The following is a 19194-nucleotide window of genomic DNA, read 5'->3' on the forward strand; positions in this document are numbered from 1 at the left end:
CCCTTGTATGTGCTATTATTCGGTCACTGTGGTGGTAATATGTGGTCTGGTCATGGTGTGGTGGTATTTGTTCCCTGTATGTGGTATTATTGGTCACCATGTGGTGATATGTGGTCTGGTCATGGTGTGACGGTATTTGTTCCCTGTATATGGTATTATTGGTCACCATATGGTGATAATATGTGATCTGGACATGGTGTGGCAGTATTTGTTCCTTGCATGTGGTATTATTGGTCACTATGTGGTGTAATATGGTGTTTGGTCATGGTGTGGTGGTATTTGTCCCTTTGGATGTGATATTATTGGTCATTTTAAAAATTGTGTTGCATATTTTAACAAATGTTTAATAAGTTAGCGTAGAGTAGCCAAAAGAGTCTACCTTGTCGTGGTGGCAGCTTAAAAAATCTTTTGGCCAAAACAAAAACTGCTGGCTATATGTGTGATCCGGTGATGGGAACTGTTAATGTGTGATTGGTGAAAAGTGGCATTTTTCCAAGACAGAACAGTGGGACTGTGGACAGTTCGAGGGGTGGAGCCTGGGCGGAGTCTCAAAGGGGGCCCCGAAAATTTTGCCAGTATGGGGCCCCGAAATTCCTAGTGGCAGCCCTGATTGTTAGCCACCTATGGGGCACCCATGACTGGAATGCCAAAACATATAGATTGGCAACTATGAGAGCATCAGTATGTTACATTTAATCAAATTAATAGGTATTTTTGAATAGAGTACCCCTACTAAAAGAAAAATATTTCCCATTTTTTTCATTTTGTGCAAAAATCTGCTAATGTATGTCAAAGATTGAGTCCTTAGGTACATCCACAAAATAAAACCTGATTTCAAATGAAAAAATAGGGTATAAACAGGTACTGAGAGGACCACAAAAGCATCGCTTTAAAAAGATATACCTCAGTAACTGTAAATTCGGGGCATGGTGTGCATCAGTACAATAGTTCTGTCAGTCGTCATTGTAACCTATCCCGTCAGAGTTAAGAACATGATTGAAATAACACACCCTCATTTTGTCAGTGCTGGTGAAAACTAACCAGCTGAAACCAGGAACTGTGACTATTATGAATGCTGCAGGGCCAGAATGGAATGACAACTACAATGTTTGCATGGCTTTGGGTGTAGATGGAAAATGACATAAAAAAACAATAAAAGAGCAAAAAATATAATATATATATATATATATATATATATATATATATATATATATATATATATTGTCTTGAAAAAGTATTTATGCTCAGGGAACTTTTATCACATTACATCAACAAATGTAAATGTTTTTTATTGGGATTTTCTGTGATATGCCAACACAAAGCAGCAAATATTTGTGACATATAAAGTGAATGATACATAGTTTTCTAATTATTTTAAAAATAGAATTCTTAAAATTGTGACGTGCATTTGTACTCAGCCCACCTAAGTCAATACTTTGTAGGACCACCTTTTTGCTGCAGTTACTGCTGCAGGTCTTTTGGGGTATGTCTCTACCAGTTTTGCACATCTAGATGTTAAAATTTTTGCTCATTCTACTTTGCAAACTAGCTATACTTCAGTGAGATTGGATGCAGAGCATCTGTGAATAGTAATTTTCAAGCCTTGCGACAGATTCTCAATGGGATTTAGGTCTGGACTGTGACTTGGCCATTCAAACACATGAATATTCTTTGATCTATGCCAAAATCTGGCCAACAGACCCAATCTGGCCCTCGGGGTGAGAAAATTTGGTCCGCCACAGCCCGCTTGTCCTCTACCTTCCCCTGTCTGGCATCACACTTTCAACTGGCCAATATAGTTGAAAGCAATAATGGATGTCTCAGCGCAGCAGGCAATGTACCCGCTGTACCAAGTTGTGCAGAGGATCAGAAGATACCATGAAGAATCCAGAGCAGTAGGGGAATGAAGATAGGTAAGTATTTTTTTATGTGGGGACCATCATATTGCATGGACCACTATGTGGAACATTATACTGTATGGAACACTATGTGGGTCCATTATACTGTATGAAGCAGTTTTTGTGGCAATTTTACTGTATGGAGCACTATGTAGTGCTAATATCCTGTATGGAGCACTGTGTGGGGGCATTATACTGTATGGAGCACTTTTAGTAGCCATTAAACTGCATGGAGTACTATGCAGGCCCATTATTCTGTATTTAGCATTATGTGGTGCCATTATACTGTAGGGAGCATTATGTAGGGCCCATTATACTGTACAGAGCACTATGTTGGACCATTATACTGTGTGGAGGGCTGTGTGAGGATTACAATTGGGAAATCATACTAAGATGTGGTCACCATACTTGAGGAAGGGAAGTACAGTGGGGTCATCATACTGTGTGTGTGGAAGGTACTATGGAGGAATTCACTATGAGGGTTTTGGGGGCACTTTTATTGGCATCATACTTTATTATCTGAATTAGTCAAGGTTTTTTTATCTTTCGTTATTACATATATAAATTAGGCAATTAGACCATGTTTTCTAAAGGTACCGTCACACTCAGCGACACTGCGGCGATGTAGACAACGAGCCGACCTAAACTAGATCGCTGGAGCGTCGCTGTTTAGGTCGCTGTAGAGACGTCAAACACAGCAACTCCAGAACGATGCAGGAGCGATCCAGTGACGTAACAGCGACTCACTTCTCGTTCTCGCTGGTTGTTAGCTCCATTACATCCATTGTTAGCGTTGTTGCTTTTGATGTCAATCATGACGATACACGCCGACCTGGCGACGAAATAAAGTTCTGGACTTCTAGCTCCGACCAGCGATATCACAGCAGGATCCAGATCGCTGCTGCGTGTCACACAACGAGATCGCTATCCAGGACGCTGCAACATCACGGATTGTTGTCGTTCTCGTTGCAAAGTTGCTGAGTGTGATGGTACCTTTAGGCTCTTACATAACATTTCAATATTTAATTGTAAGATTTATTAATTAAATTAAGATGCACTTTGTTTGCGAGACATCCCCATTAAGTTTAAATATCAAAAGGTTCATTGTTTTATTTTATAATAAGGAAAAACTTCCTAAATTGTGAACAATTGGATAGTAAATATCAACCTTGTCCAAGCTTTTAATTTTGGTCATTGTGTATTTGAGTTTGACATCCTTCATCTAAACCATTCCATTGTAGCTCTGCCAGTATGTTTAGGATCGTTTTCCTGCTGGATGTGAACCTATGTCCAAGTCTCAAGTCTTTTGCAGCCTCTAACAGGTTTTACTCTATTGTCCCCCAGATTACTTCTGATGGTGAAGACACTGGGGTCTTGTACCTTGCAATGATCCTATCTTACCCTTTACTGTTCCTTCCGCCAAACAGCATGAGTCCGAAGTGTATAAGCAAACACTAACCAGACAGACAGGGGATAAAAGAAAACTACCATCATACAAATACACTCACAAAAGAAAAGAGTGGGAAATAGAGGAGGTATTAGAAGGGCAAACCAAATGTGAGAGGATAAGGAAAAGCCCGCAAACCAACTTCATGCAGCAATCTCCAAAAAACTCTCCAACCGCCAACTCCAAACACTGAACTATTTCCTTCACCACCCAACCAGGAGGTAGAGCTATCACTGGCAAGGTGAGATGCAATGAGGAGGATTCATATACCTACTTGGAGTAATTAACTCAGAACATCTGATATAACCCAAGACAAGAACTCCAGGGATCCAACTAAGCAGTTTAACCCTTGCTGCACCACAGCAAAGATAGCCAGAATGGCTACTCGAACCCCACTCTATCGCAGTATCACAGATGACAATGTCATTCTTTTATAATAGATTCCTTTTTTACGTACTCAGAACCTACATGTCCACTGCATATGTTATAAGCACTTAAAATTCTTTATCTAAAGGAAAACATATTTTTCATTGCCTAAACATTCATATTCCATAGTACTCTAACCAAATTACCCTCCATCCTGCAAATGTATTAACCAATATAATTCCATTGTACATTAGGCAATCATTTTTAACTTCTGCAAAGGGGATTTTGACACTACTGGCAATCCACTGGGCAACGGGGAATATGCCAATATTACTGCACTCAGGCCAGGATCTACACTTCTGCTGAACCTTTTCTGCGGACTAACATTAGCCTGTGCTAGGGGCTGAGATCTAGAGATCCCTTTCACTCCATGTGAGATATCTTTGGTAGCTGCTTATCTTCTTGTGAGAACTAAATTCCCTGGATATGCTATTAGTTTTCACACTCTTATATGCATTAGATGACCAGCTGGTCTTGCCAAAATTGGTGGGTTTGGCTAATGTTCACTGTGTATGGGCCTTTAAATCTACACCAATACCATCTGCATTCTAAATCCCACACAGTGGATATGAAAAGTCTACACACTGTTGTTATAAGGCCAGGTTTTTGTCAGGTAAAAAATTATTCCAAGAAGAATAATTTTACAACTTTTTCCAGCTTTAACCCCTATGCGACTTGGACATATAGGTATGTCCAAGGTTGTGCCCTTGTCTTTGATGTGAATTCTGACACTGAACCCCCATCTTTCAGTTGATCTGATCAGCTGTCATGTGCCTCTAACAGCCACAGAACTATCTGACATCCACCTTCAGCTATTAACCAGTTAAATGCCACTGTCAATCAATGACAGCATCATTTAACATGCAGCGTCCGAAAGTGCATCACAAGTCCTGCCCATTGGTGCCCCATCTCGTGATCGTAGGGCACCGATGAGTTATAATGACATCCAGGGGTCTGCAGAAGACCCCTATGCCTGTCATAGTGTGTCTCCTATCAGGAACGGTTTTAGACAAAGTGGGGCCTAGGCAAAAGTTCAAAGTGGGCCACCAAATGCTCACATATTGCACCATCAAACAGAAACATTGCGGTTGTATTTACATGCGCTGAGTACAGGTCATTAAACAAGTGTGATCGACAATATTGAAGCCGTTTGATGCTTGTTCCCAAGTTTCTTTACACCGGCTGTAGAAGAATGATGGGTACAGATAGTCCTCAATACAGTATAATGCAGGTTCCATATAGTACATATAGTATAATGCACTGACCATGGTCTTTGAGAGAGTATAATGCAGCCCCCTCCGAGTATACTGCAGCCACCTCAAAAAGTATAATGCAGCCTCACACACACAGTATTATGCAGCCCACTTAGAGTATAATGCTGCCCCCTCATAGAGTATAATGCAACCCCCCTCAGAGTATAATGCAGCCCCCTCAGAGTTTAATGCAGCACCCCTCAGAGTATAATGTAGCCCCCTTCAGATTATAATGCAGCTTCCATCAGAGTATAATGTAGCCCCCCTTCAGAGTATAATGCAGCTCCCCTCAGAGTATAATGCAGCCCTCCTCAGAGTATAATGCAGCCCCTTAGAGTGTAATGCAGCCCCCTCATAGAGTATAATGCAACCCCACACACACAGTATAATGCAGCCCCCTCAGAGTATAATGTAGCACCACTCAGAGTATAATGCAGCCCCTCTCAGAGTATAATGCAGCCCCCTCAGAGTATACTGCAGCTGCCCTCAGAGTATAATGCAGCACACTCATAGCATATAATGCAACCACACACACAGTATAATGAAGCTCCCTCAGAGTATAATGCAGCTCCCTTCAGAGTATAATGCAGCCACCCTCAGAGTATAATGCAGCCACCCTCAGAGTATATTACAGCCACCTCAGAGTATAATGCAGCCACCCTCAGTGTATACTGCAGCCCCCTCAGAGTATAATGCAGCCCCCTCAGCGTATAATGCAGCCCCCCACAGAGTATACTGCAGCCCCCTCAGCCCCCTGCAGCCATGGAATTTTTTCCCATTTTCCAGTATGCCATTATGGTAAAATCAATGGTCTCATTCAAAAGTAAAACTTGTCCCGCAAATACAAGCCGTGATATGGCCATATTGATGGAAAAATAAAAAGATACGGCTCTGGGGAGAAGGGGAGCACTAAATAAAGTGCAAAAATGGAAAATCGCAAGGTTGTGAATATGTTAATGTCACCCATATTCTATATAAATTCACTGAGAAAAATACTGAAATAATTTTGAGGGGGAGAATAAAAATAACAAAACTAAAATAATGTGTGTGAACACCTTCTTATAATTATGGATGTGGCTCTGTTTAGAATAAGCAAATTACATTAAGGCAATGATCACATGACTGTATTTTCTCTCATCCGAGAAAATCAAACTGATTATGGTAATCACACTCTTATCAGACTCTGATGAAGTACGGTCCATTTATTTTTTGACTGAGTCATTGACTTGCATGGCTGAATGAAATCTCATTTCCAGATGCAAATTGTCCAAATCAGACATGTGCATGGCCCTATAGAATAACATTAGTCCGATTGCAATCCAATGTTTTGTCGAAAAGCACTAGCATCAAAAATGTGGTCGTCTGCACAAGGCCTTAAACTCATGTTAAATAGTAGAGAGTATACACCTGCCATCATTTAAAGTGATTCTGATGAACCCCATATAAAATTTAACCACAGTGAAGAATGGTGGAGGCGTCATTATTAGGGATGAGCGTGCACTAACATGCTTGGATGCTTGTTTCTCGAAACGAGCAATGCCTAATGCTCGGATGCTCATTTCGAGAAATGAGTACAGGGCTTCCACCAGAAATTTCAGGGCTCCATACTGGCAAAATTTTCAGGCCCCCTTGAGACTCCGCCCAGGCTCCACTTCAGCCCCGCCTCCACCCCTCAAACCTTCCACAGTTCTACCACCCACTCTTGGAAAAACTCCACTTCTGTAACACAGCCTCACCAATCACATTATCAGTCCCTATCACCAGATCACATAAAAAGCCAGAAGCTTTTGTTTTGGTTGGGCCATGCTCTACTTTAACCTATTAAACATTTGTTAAAATATCCAATACTCTTTAGGTATATTTTAAGTTATTTTTCAATTTTTAAAATGACCAATAATACCACATACAAGGGACAAATACTGCCACACCATGACCAGACCACATACGACCACGACATAGTGACCAAATAAAACCACATACAAGGGACAAATACCATCACACCATGACCAGACCACATATTACCACCATATAGTGACCAAATGATACTACATACAAGGGACAAATACCATCACATCATGACCAGTCCACATATTACCAGCATATAGTGATCGAATAATATCACATACAAGGAACAAATACCACCACACCATGGCCGGACCACATATTACCACCACATAGTGACTGAATAATACAACATACAAGGAACAAATACCACCACACCATGACCAGATCTGTTGTGAGCTCTGTTTTCAGGCTCCCTCTTGTGGTCACTGGTGGTATGGTGTGACTTTTGCTTTGGGCTCCCCCTGGTGGCTTTGTCTGTTATCCTGCTGGTCTCTGGCTATCAGCTGGTTCGTTATCCTCTGGGAGGTTCCTATATAGCTCTGTTTTACTTCCACTTGTTGCCGGCTGTCGATGTAATCAGTGCTACTCAGATTCCTTCTGACTACCTTGCTCCCAGTCCATCCAGGATAAGCTAAGTTTTGTTTGCTCATTTTTTGATCAGCAGTGTTTATCATGTTTTCTTGTCCAGCTTGCTAAAATGTAATGCCCTCGCTTGCTGGTTGCTCTAGTGGGCTGAGTTTCTCCCCACACACCGTTAGTTGGTGTGTGGGTTCTTGAAATCTCAGGATGGATATTTTGTAAGGGTTTTTATTGATCGCATAGTACTATTTTCTGCTTTCTAGTACTAGTGGGCCTCTTTTGCTGAATCTGATTTCATCCCTATGTATGTGCCTTCTTCTTACTTCACCGTTAATATTTGTTGGGGGCTTCTATATCTTTGGGGATTATTTCTCTGGAGGCAAGCGAGGTCTTTCTTTCTCTTTAGGGGTAGCTAGTTCCTCAGGCTGGCTCGAGACATCTAGGAATTTTTTAGGCACGTTCACTGGCTGCCTCTAGTTGTGTTGGATAGGTTTAGTTTTGCGATCAGTCCAGTTACCATCTCCCTAGAGCTCGTCCTTAGTTTATTCACTTGCTGGTCTATTTGTGATCCTCAGCCATTAAGGATCATAACAGTACAGCCGGCCAACAAAGTGTTAATTGCATGGCAGAAGCAGGAGAAAAGAAGCCTTGAGAAATTTTTTTTTTTTTTTTTTTTTTTTTTCTTGTTGTTGCCGTGTGTCTAGCTGCTGTGCTAGCTTCTCTCCTCCTCTTAATCTTGGTGTGGCTCTGAATTCAGCTGCTGACATGGATGTCCAGAGCTTGGCTTCCAGTCTGGATCATCTTGCTGCTAGGGTTCAAAGTATTCAGGATTTTGTTGTTCACAGTCCTATGTCTGAGCCTAGAATACCTATTCCGGAGTTGTTTTCTGGAGATAGATCTAGGTTCCTGAATTTTAAGAACAATTGTAAGTTGTTTCTTTCTTTGAAACCTCGTTCCTCTGGTGATGCCGTTCAGCAAGTTAAGATTATCATTTCCTTTTTGCGTGGTGACCCACAAGATTGGGCCTTCGCATTGGCGCCAGGGGATCCTGCATTGCTTAGTGTAGATGCATTTTTTCTGGCCCTTGGATTGCTCTATGAGGAACCTAATCTTGAGAACCAGGCTGAAAAAGTGTTATTGGCCCTCTCGCAGGGGCAAGATGAAGCAGAGGTGTACTGCCAGAAATTTCGGAAATGGTCGGTGCTTACTCAGTGGAATGAGTGTGCCCTGGCTGCTAATTTCAGAGAAGGTCTTTCTGAAGCCATTAAGAATGTCATGGTGGGGTTCCCTACGCCTGCAGGTCTGAATGAGTCAATGACTCTCGCCATTCAGATTGATCGGCGGTTGCGGGAGCGCAAACCTGTGCACCATTTGGCGGTGTCTTCTGAACAGACACCTGAATCTATGCAATGTGACAGAATTCTGACCAGAAGTGAACGGCAAAATTATAGACGGCAAAATGGGTTGTGCTTTTACTGTGGTGACTCAGCTCATGTTATCTCAGCATGCTCTAAGCGCAAAAAAAAGATTGATAAATCTGTCACCATTGGTACTTTACAGCCTAAGTTCATTTTGTCTGTTACCCTGATTTGTTCCCTGTCATCTTACCCGGTTAATGCCTTTGTAGATTCAGGTGCTGCCCTGAGTCTCATGGATTGGTCATTTGCCAGGCGCTGTGGTTTTGATTTTGAGCCTTTAAAATTCCCTATTCCACTAAGGGGAATTGACTCTACACCATTGGCTACGAATAGACCTCAGTACTGGACACAAGTGACCATGTGCATGACTCCTGTTCATCAGGAATATTCGCTTTCTTGTATTGCATAATTTGCATGATGTCGTCGTGTTGGGTCTACCATGGTTGCAGACTCATAATCCAGTCCTGGATTGGAAAGCTATGTCTGTGTCAAGTTGGGGTTGTCAGGGAATTCATGGTGACGCTCCTGTGGTGTCAATTGCTTCGTCCACTCCTTCTGAAGTCCCTACGTTTTTGTCAGACTACCAGGATGTATTTGAGGAGCCCAAACTCAATTCTCTACCTCCTCATAGGGACTGTGATTGTGCTATAAATTTGATTCCTGGTAGTAAGTTTCCTAAGGGACGACTTTTCAATTTATCTGTGCCGGAGCATGCTGCCATGCGGAGTTTTATAAAGGAGTCTTTGGAAAAGGGACATATTCGCCCATCCTCTTCCCCTCTTGGTGCAGGATTCTTTTTTGTGGCTAAGAAGGATGGTTCCCTGAGACCTTGTATTGATTATCGCCTTTTGAATAAAATCACGGTCAAATTTCAGTATCCTTTGCCATTGTTAACTGATTTGTTTGCTCGCATTAGGGGGTCTAGTTGGTTCACCAAGATAGATCTTCGTGGTGCGTATAACCTTGTGCGTATAAAACAGGGTGATGAATGGAAAACTGCATTTAATACGCCTGAAGGCCATTTTGAGTACCTGGTGATGCCTTTTGGACTTTCTAATGCTCCTTCAGTCTTTCAGTCCTCTATGCATGACATCTTCCGTGAATATCTGGATAAGTTTATGATTGTGTATCTGGATGATATTCTGGTTTTTTCGGATGATTGGGAGTCTCATGTTAAGCAGGTCAGGATGGTCTTTCAGGTCCTGCGTGACAATGCTTTATTTGTGAAGGGCTCAAAATGTCTTTTTGGAGTCCAGAAGATTTCTTTTTTAGGTTTCATTTTTTCTCCTTCTACTATTGAGATGGACCCAGTCAAGGTTCAGGCTATTCATGACTGGACGCAGCCTACATCTGTTAAGAGTCTTTAGAAGTTCTTGGGTTTGCTAATTTTTACCGTCGCTTCATAGCTAATTTTTCTGGTGTTGTTAAGCCTTTGACGGATTTGACCAAGAAAGGTTCTGATGTGACTAATTGGTCCTCTGCGCCTGTGGAGGCCTTTTGGGAGCTGAAGCGCCGGTTTTCTTCGGCTCCGGTCTTATGTCAGCCAGATGTCTCACTTCCTTTCCAGGTGGAGGTTGATGCTTCTGAGATTGGAGCGGGGGCTGTTTTGTCGCAGAGAAGCTCCGATGACTCTGTGATGAAGCCATGTGCTTTCTTTTCAAGAAAGTTTTCGCCTGCCGAGCGGAATTATGATGTCGGTAATCGGGAGTTGTTGGCTATGAAGTGGGCATTTGAGGAGTGGCGACATTGGCTCGAGGGAGCTAAGCATCGTGTGGTGGTCTTGACTGATCACAAGAATTTGATTTACCTCGAGTCGGCCAAGCGGCTGAATCCCAGACAGGCTCGTTGGTCGTTGTTTTTCTCTCGTTTTGATTTCGTGGTTTCGTACCTGCCTGGTTCGAGGAATGTGAAGGCTGATTGTTGTGAATTTGGATTCTGGGCTCCCCCGGTGGCTACTGGTGGAATTGAACTGGTGTTTTCATCTTCTCTGTTCACCTGTTCCCATCAAGATGTGGGAGTCGCTATATAACCTTGCTGCTCTGTTAGTTGCTTGCCGGTCAACAATGTTATCAGAAGCCTCTCTGTGCTTGTTCCTGCTCCTAGACAACTACTAGATAAGTTGGACTCTTGTCCATGTTTGTTTTTGCATTTTTGTTCCAGTTCACAGCTGTAGTTTCGTTACTGTGTCTGGAAAGCTCTTGTGAACAGGAATTGCCACTCTGGTGTTATGAGTTAATGCCAGAGTTTTAAAGTAATTTCTGGATGGTGTTTTGATAGGGTTTTCAGCTGACCATGAAAGTGTCCTTTCTGTCTTCTGCTATGTAGTAAGTGGACCTCAAATTTGCTAAACCTATTTTCATACTACGTTTGTTATTTCATCTTAATTCACCGCCAATACATGTGGGGGGCCTCTGTCTCCTTTCGGGGTATTTCTCTAGAGGTGAGCTAGGACTGATATTTTCCTCTGCTAGCATTATTTAGTCCTCCGGCTGGTGTTGGGCATCTAGAATCAACGTAGGCATGCTACCCGGCCACTGCTAGTTGTGCGTTAGGTTTAGTTCATGGTCAGCTCAGTTCCCATCTTCCAAGAGCTAGTTCCTATATATGCTTATGCTATGTTCTCTTGCCATTGAGATCATGACAGTTTGACCGGCCCACTAAAGGGTTAAAATCCTTGGCTGAGAAAGGAGAGAAATAAGTAGTCTGCTGAAATTTTTTTTTTTTTTTCTCTCCTTCTAATCTTTGAATGGCTCTGTGTCCACCTGTTTGTAATGGATCTTCAGAGTGTAACTGCAGGTTTGAATAATCTCGCCACGAAGGTACAAAATTTGCAAGATTTTGTTTGTCATGCACCTGTATCTGAGCCGAGAATTCCTTTGCCGGAATTTTTCTCGGGGAATAGATCTGGGTTTCAGAATTTTCGAAATAATTGCAAATTATTTTTGTCCCTGAAATCTCGCTCTGCCGGAGACCCTGCACAGCAGGTCAGGATTGTGATTTCCTTGCTCCGGGGCGACCCTCAAGACTGGGCTTTTTCATTGACACCAGGGGATCCTGCGTTGCTCAATGTGGATGCGTTTTTTCTGGCCTTGGGGTTGCTTTATGACGAACCTCATTTGGAGCTTCAGGCAGAAAAAACTTTGATGTCCCTATCTCAGGGGCAAGATGAAGCGGAAATTTACTGCCAAAGATTCCGTAAATGGTCTGTGCTTACTCAGTGGAATGAGTGCGCCCTGGCGGCGACTTTCAGAGAGGGTCTCTCTGATGCCATTAAGGATGTTATGGTGGGGTTCCCTGTGCCTGCGGGTCTGAATGAGTCCATGACAATGGCTATTCAGATCGATAGGCGTTTGCGGGAGCGCAAACCAGTGCACCATCTGGCGGTGTCCACTGAGAAGTCGCCAGAGAGTATGCAGTGTGATAGAATTCTGTCCCGAAGCGAGCGGCAGAATTTTAGACGGAAAAATGGGTTGTGTTTCTATTGTGGTGATTCTACTCATGTTATATCAGCATGCTCTAAGCGCACTAAAAAGCTTGATAAATCTGTTTCCATTTGCACCTTACCATCTAAGTTTATTCTATCTGTGACCCTGATTTGCTCTTTGTCATCTATTGCCACGGACGCCTATGTCGACTCTGGCGCCGCTTTAAGTCTTATGGATTGGTCCTTTGCCAAACGCTGTGGGTATGATTTAGAGCCTTTGGAGACTCTTATTCCTCTGAAGGGGATTGACTCCACCCCATTGGCTAACAATAAACCACAATACTGGACACAAGTAACTATGCGTGTTGATCCGGATCACCAGGAGATTATTCGCTTTCTGGTGCTGTATAATCTACATGATGATTTGGTGCTAGGATTGCCTTGGCTGCAATCTCACAACCCAGTCCTCGACTGGAGAGCTATGTCTGTGTTGAGCTGGGGATGTAAGGGGGCTCATGGGGATGTACCTGTGGTTTCCATTTCATCATCTATTCCCTCTGAAATTCCTGAGTTCCTGTCTGACTATCGTGACGTCTTTGAAGAATCCAAGCTTGGTTCATTACCTCCGCACCGAGAGTGCGATTGTGCCATAGATTTAATCCCGGGTAGTAAATACCCAAAGGGTCGTTTATTTAATCTGTCTGTGCCTGAACATGCTGCTATGCGAGAATATATAAAGGAGTCCTTGGAAAAGGGACATATTCGTCCATCGTCATCTCCCTTAGGAGCCGGTTTTTTCTTTGTGTCAAAAAAAGACGGCTCTTTGAGACCATGTATCGATTATCGGCTTTTGAATAAAATCACTGTAAAATATCAATACCCATTGCCGTTGCTGACTGATTTGTTTGCTCGCATAAAGGGGGCCAAGTGGTTCTCTAAGATTGACCTTCGTGGGGCGTATAATTTGGTGCGAATCAGGCAGGGGGATGAGTGGAAAACCGCATTTAATACGCCCGAGGGCCACTTTGAGTATTTAGTGATGCCTTTTGGTCTTTCAAATGCTCCGTCAGTTTTCCAGTCCTTTATGCATGATATTTTTCACGATTATTTGGATAAATTTATGATTGTGTATCTGGATGATATTCTGATTTTTTCGGATGACTGGGACTCTCATGTCCAGCAAGTCAGGAGGGTTTTCCAGGTTTTGCGGTCTAATTCTTTGTGTGTGAAGGGTTCTAAGTGTGTTTTTGGGGTACAGAGGATTTCCTTTTTGGGATATATTTTTTCTCCCTCTTCCATTGAAATGGATCCTGTCAAGGTTCAAGCTATTTGTGATTGGACGCAGCCCTCTTCTCTTAAGAGTCTTCAGAAATTTTTGGGCTTTGCTAACTTTTATCGTCGATTTATTGCTGGTTTTTCGGATATTGCTAAGCCATTGACCGATTTGACTAAGAAGGGTGCTGATGTTGCTGATTGGTCCCCTGACGCTGTGGAGGCCTTTCGGGAGCTTAAGCGCCGTTTTTCCTCTGCCCCTGTGTTGCGTCAGCCTGATGTTGCTCTACCTTTTCAGGTTGAGGTCGACGCTTCTGAGATCGGAGCTGGGGCAGTGTTGTCGCAGAAAAGTTCTGACTGCTCCGTGATGAGGCCTTGTGCCTTCTTTTCCCGTAAATTTTCGCCCGCTGAGCGGAATTATGATGTTGGGAATCGGGAGCTTTTGGCCATGAAGTGGGCTTTTGAGGAGTGGCGCCATTGGCTTGAGGGGGCCAGACATCAGGTGGTGGTATTGACTGACCACAAAAACTTGATTTATCTTGAGACCGCCAGGCGCCTGAATCCTAGACAGGCGCGCTGGTCATTATTTTTCTCTCGGTTTGATTTTGTGGTGTCATACCTACCGGGTTCTAAGAATGTTAAGGCGGATGCCCTTTCTAGGAGTTTTGAGCCTGACTCGCCTGGTAACTCTGAGCCCACAGGTATCCTTAAGGATGGAGTGGTATTGTCAGCCGTTTCTCCAGACCTGCGGCGGGCCTTGCAGGAGTTTCAGGCAGATAGACCGGATCGTTGCCCACCTGATAAACTGTTTGTTCCTGATGATTGGACCATTAGAGTCATCTCTGAGGTTCATTCTTCTGCGTTGGCAGGTCATCCTGGCATTTTTGGTACCAGGGATTTGGTGGCAAGGTCCTTCTGGTGGCCTTCTCTGTCACGAGATGTGCGAGACTTTGTGCAGTCTTGTGACGTTTGTGCTCGGGCCAAGCCTTGTTGCTCTCGGGCTAGTGGATTATTGTTGCCCTTGCCTATTCCTAAGAGGCCTTGGACGCACATCTCGATGGATTTTATTTCAGATCTGCCTGTTTCTCAGAAGATGTCTGTCATCTGGGTGGTGTGTGACCGTTTCTCTAAGATGGTCCATTTGGTTCCTCTGCCCAAGTTGCCTTCTTCTTCCGAGTTGGTTCCTCTGTTTTTTCAAAATGTTGTTCGTTTGCATGGTATTCCTGAGAATATCATTTCTGACAGAGGGACCCAATTCGTGTCTAGATTTTGGCGGGCATTCTGTGCTAGGATGGGCATAGATTTATCTTTTTCGTCCGCTTTCCATCCTCAGACGAATGGCCAGACCGAGCGGACTAATCAGACCCTGGAGACATATCTGAGGTGTTTTGTGTCTGCTGACCAGGATGATTGGGTTGCTTTTTTGCCATTGGCAGAGTTCGCTCTCAATAATCGGGCCAGCTCTGCCACTTTGGTGTCCCCGTTTTTCTGTAATTCGGGGTTTCATCCTCGATTTTCCTCTGGTCAGGTGGAATCTTCGGATTGTCCTGGAGTGGATGCTGTGGTGGAGAGATTGCATCAGATCTGGGGGCAGGTGGTGGACAATTTGAGGTTGTCCCAGGAGAAGACTCAGCTTTTTGCCAACCGCCACCGTCGTGTTGGTCCTCGGCTTGTTGGGGATTTGGTGTGGTTGTCTTCTCGTTTTGTCCCTATGAGGGTCTCTTCTCCTAAGTTTAAGCCTCGGTTCATCGGCCCGTATAAGATATTGGAGATTCTTAACCCTGTTTCCTTCCGTTTGGACCTCCCTGCATCCTTTTCTATTCATAACGTTTTTCATCGGTCATTATTGCGCAGGTATGAGGTACCGGTTGTGCCTTCCGTTGAGCCTCCTGCTCCGGTGTTGGTTGAGGGTGAGTTGGAGTACGTTGTGGAGAAAATCTTAGACTCTCGTGTTTCCAGACGGAGACTCCAGTATCTGGTCAAGTGGAAGGGATACGGCCAGGAGGATAATTCTTGGGTGAATGCATCTGATGTTCATGCCTCTGATCTGGTTCGTGCCTTTCATAGGGCCCATCCTGATCGCCCTGGTGGTTCTGGTGAGGGTTCGGTGCCCCCTCCTTGAGGGGGGGGTACTGTTGTGAATTTGGATTCTGGGCTCCCCCGGTGGCTACTGGTGGAATTGAACTGGTGTTTTCATCTTCTCTGTTCACCTGTTCCCATCAAGATGTGGGAGTCGCTATATAACCTTGCTGCTCTGTTAGTTGCTTGCCGGTCAACAATGTTATCAGAAGCCTCTCTGTGCTTGTTCCTGCTCCTAGACAACTACTAGATAAGTTGGACTCTTGTCCATGTTTGTTTTTGCATTTTTGTTCCAGTTCACAGCTGTAGTTTCGTTACTGTGTCTGGAAAGCTCTTGTGAACAGGAATTGCCACTCTGGTGTTATGAGTTAATGCCAGAGTTTTAAAGTAATTTCTGGATGGTGTTTTGATAGGGTTTTCAGCTGACCATGAAAGTGTCCTTTCTGTCTTCTGCTATGTAGTAAGTGGACCTCAAATTTGCTAAACCTATTTTCATACTACGTTTGTTATTTCATCTTAATTCACCGCCAATACATGTGGGGGGCCTCTGTCTCCTTTCGGGGTATTTCTCTAGAGGTGAGCTAGGACTGATATTTTCCTCTGCTAGCATTATTTAGTCCTCCGGCTGGTGCTGGGCATCTAGAATCAACGTAGGCATGCTACCCGGCCACTGCTAGTTGTGCGTTAGGTTTAGTTCATGGTCAGCTCAGTTCCCATCTTCCAAGAGCTAGTTCCTATATATGCTTATGCTATGTTCTCTTGCCATTGAGATCATGACAGCTGATGCTCTTTCTAGGAGTTTTGTGCCTGACTCTCCTGGAGATTCAGAGCCGGCTGGTATCCTTAGAGAAGGGGTGATTTTGTCTGCCATCTCCCCAGATTTGCGACGTGTGCTGCAAGAGTTTCAGGCGGATAGACCTGATCACTGTCCACCGGAGAGACTGTTTGTCCCGGATAGATGGACCAACAGAGTCATCTCCGAGGTTCATTCTTCGGTGTTGGCGGGCCATCCTGGAATATTTGGTACCAGAGACTTGGTGGCCAGGTCTTTTTGGTGGCCTTCCTTGTCGCGGGATGTGCGTTCCTTTGTGCAGTCTTGTGGAATTTGTGCTCGGGCTAAGCCTTGCTGTTCTCGAGCCAGTGGTTTGCTGTTACCTTTGCCTGTCCCGAAGAGGCCTTGGACACACATTTCCATGGATTTTATTTCAGATCTCCCTGTCTCTCAGAGAATGTCTGTCATCTGGGTGGTGTGTGATCGTTTTTCTAAGATGGTCCATTTGGTGCCCTTGCCTAAGTTGCCTTCCTCCTCCGAGTTGGTTCCACTGTTTTTTCAAAATGTGGTTCGTTTGCACGGGATTCCTGAGAACATTGTTTCTGACAGAGGATCCCAGTTTGTGTCTAGATTTTGGCGGACCTTTTGTGCTAAATTGGGCATTGATTTGTCTTTTTCGTCGGCCTTCCATCCTCAGATGAATGGCCAAACCGAGCGAACTAATCAGACCTTGGAGACTTATTTAAGATGTTTTGTTTCTGCTGATCAGGACGACTGGGTTACTTTTTTGCCGTTGGCCAAGTTTGCCCTTAATAATCGGGCTAGTTCTGCTACTTTGGTTTCTCCTTTTTTTTGTAATTCGGGGTTTCATCCTCGTTTTTCCTCGGGTCAGGTGGAGCCTTCTGACTGTCCTGGAGTGGATGTTGTGGTTGATAGGTTGTGTCAGATTTGGAATCATGTGGTGGACAATTTGAAGCTGTCTCAAGAGAAGGCTCAGCTCTTTGCCAACCGCCGTCGCTGTGTGGGTCCCCGACTTCGCGTTGGGGACTTGGTGTGGTTGTCTTCTCGTTTCATTCCTATGAAGGTCTCCTCTCCTAAGTTCAAGCCTCGGTTTATCGGTCCTTATAGGATTCTGGAAGTCCTTGGCCCTGTGTCATTTCGTCTGGACCTCCTGGCATCATTTGCTATTCATAATGTGTTCCATCGCTCGTTGTTGCGGAGGTATGTGGTGCCTGTGGTTCCTCCGGTTGAGCCTCCTGCCCCGGTGCTGGTTGAGGGAGAATTGGAATACGTGGTGGAGAAGATCTTGGATTCTCGTATTTCTAGACGGAGGCTCCAGTATTTGGTTAAATGGAAGGGCTATGGTCAGGAGGATAATTCTTGGGTTGTCGCCTCTGATGTTCATGCGGCCGATTTGGTTTGTGCCTTCCATGTGGCTCATCCTGATCGCCCTGGCGGTTTTCATGAGGGTTCGGTGACCCCTCCTCAAGGGGGGGGTACTGTTGTGAGCTCTGTTTTCAGGCTCCCTCTTGTGGTCACTGGTGGTATGGTGTGACTTTTGCTTTGGGCTCCCCCTGGTGGCTTTGTCTGTTATCCTGCTGGTCTCTGGCTATCAGCTGGTTCGTTATCCTCTGGGAGGTTCCTATATAGCTCTGTTTTACTTCCACTTGTTGCCGGCTGTCGATGTAATCAGTGCTACTCAGATTCCTTCTGACTACCTTGCTCCCAGTCCATCCAGGATAAGCTAAGTTTTGTTTGCTCATTTTTTGATCAGCAGTGTTTATCATGTTTTCTTGTCCAGCTTGCTAAAATGTAATGCCCTCGCTTGCTGGTTGCTCTAGTGGGCTGAGTTTCTCCCCACACACCGTTAGTTGGTGTGTGGGTTCTTGAAATCTCAGGATGGATATTTTGTAAGGGTTTTTATTGATCGCATAGACCCCAGCTCTATTTTCTGCTTTCTAGTACTAGTGGGCCTCTTTTGCTGAATCTGATTTCATCCCTATGTATGTGCCTTCTTCTTACTTCACCGTTAATATTTGTTGGGGGCTTCTATATCTTTGGGGATTATTTCTCTGGAGGCAAGCGAGGTCTTTCTTTCTCTTTAGGGGTAGCTAGTTCCTCAGGCTGGCTCGAGACGTCTAGGAATTTTTTAGGCACGTTCACCGGCTGCCTCTAGTTGTGTTGGATAGGTTTAGTTTTGCGATCAGTCCAGTTACCATCTCCCTAGAGCTCTTCCTTAGTTTATTCACTTGCTGGTCTATTTGTGATCCTCAGCCATTAAGGATCATAACACAGATCACATATTATCCCCATGTAGTGACTGAATACTACAATACTGATCAGTAATAAAAAAACACAATACTAATATTACCATAAGCGCCACTATACCCAGGAGCTCTGTACATAGTATATAGTATCAGTGTACAGGTAATACAGTAATCACCAGTGACATTATACACAGAAGGTCTGTATACATGGTACAGGTTGTCACGCTCGTGCCCAGACTGAGTGACATGAGCGAAGAATTGTGACCCCACTGTGCCACAAACCAGACTACTCTGGAAGGGGCATGACTAAGCAGCTAACTTGGTGTTTACTGGAGCCTATGATTGTGAGGTCAGGATTGTGCGGCAGGTAGCTGCCAGGTACCACTCCAGGGCGGTGTCTGGCTGTAGCAGCTGATCCTACTGAGGGACAAAACTCTAGTGACAGGTGCGAGCACGACTTTTACTCTAGCGGGCACGGCTGGCACTCTGGCAGGCAGGCAAGGCTGGCACTCTG

Source organism: Ranitomeya variabilis, chromosome 1, assembly GCF_051348905.1.
Source record: "Ranitomeya variabilis isolate aRanVar5 chromosome 1, aRanVar5.hap1, whole genome shotgun sequence".
NCBI lineage: Eukaryota > Metazoa > Chordata > Amphibia > Anura > Dendrobatidae > Ranitomeya > Ranitomeya variabilis.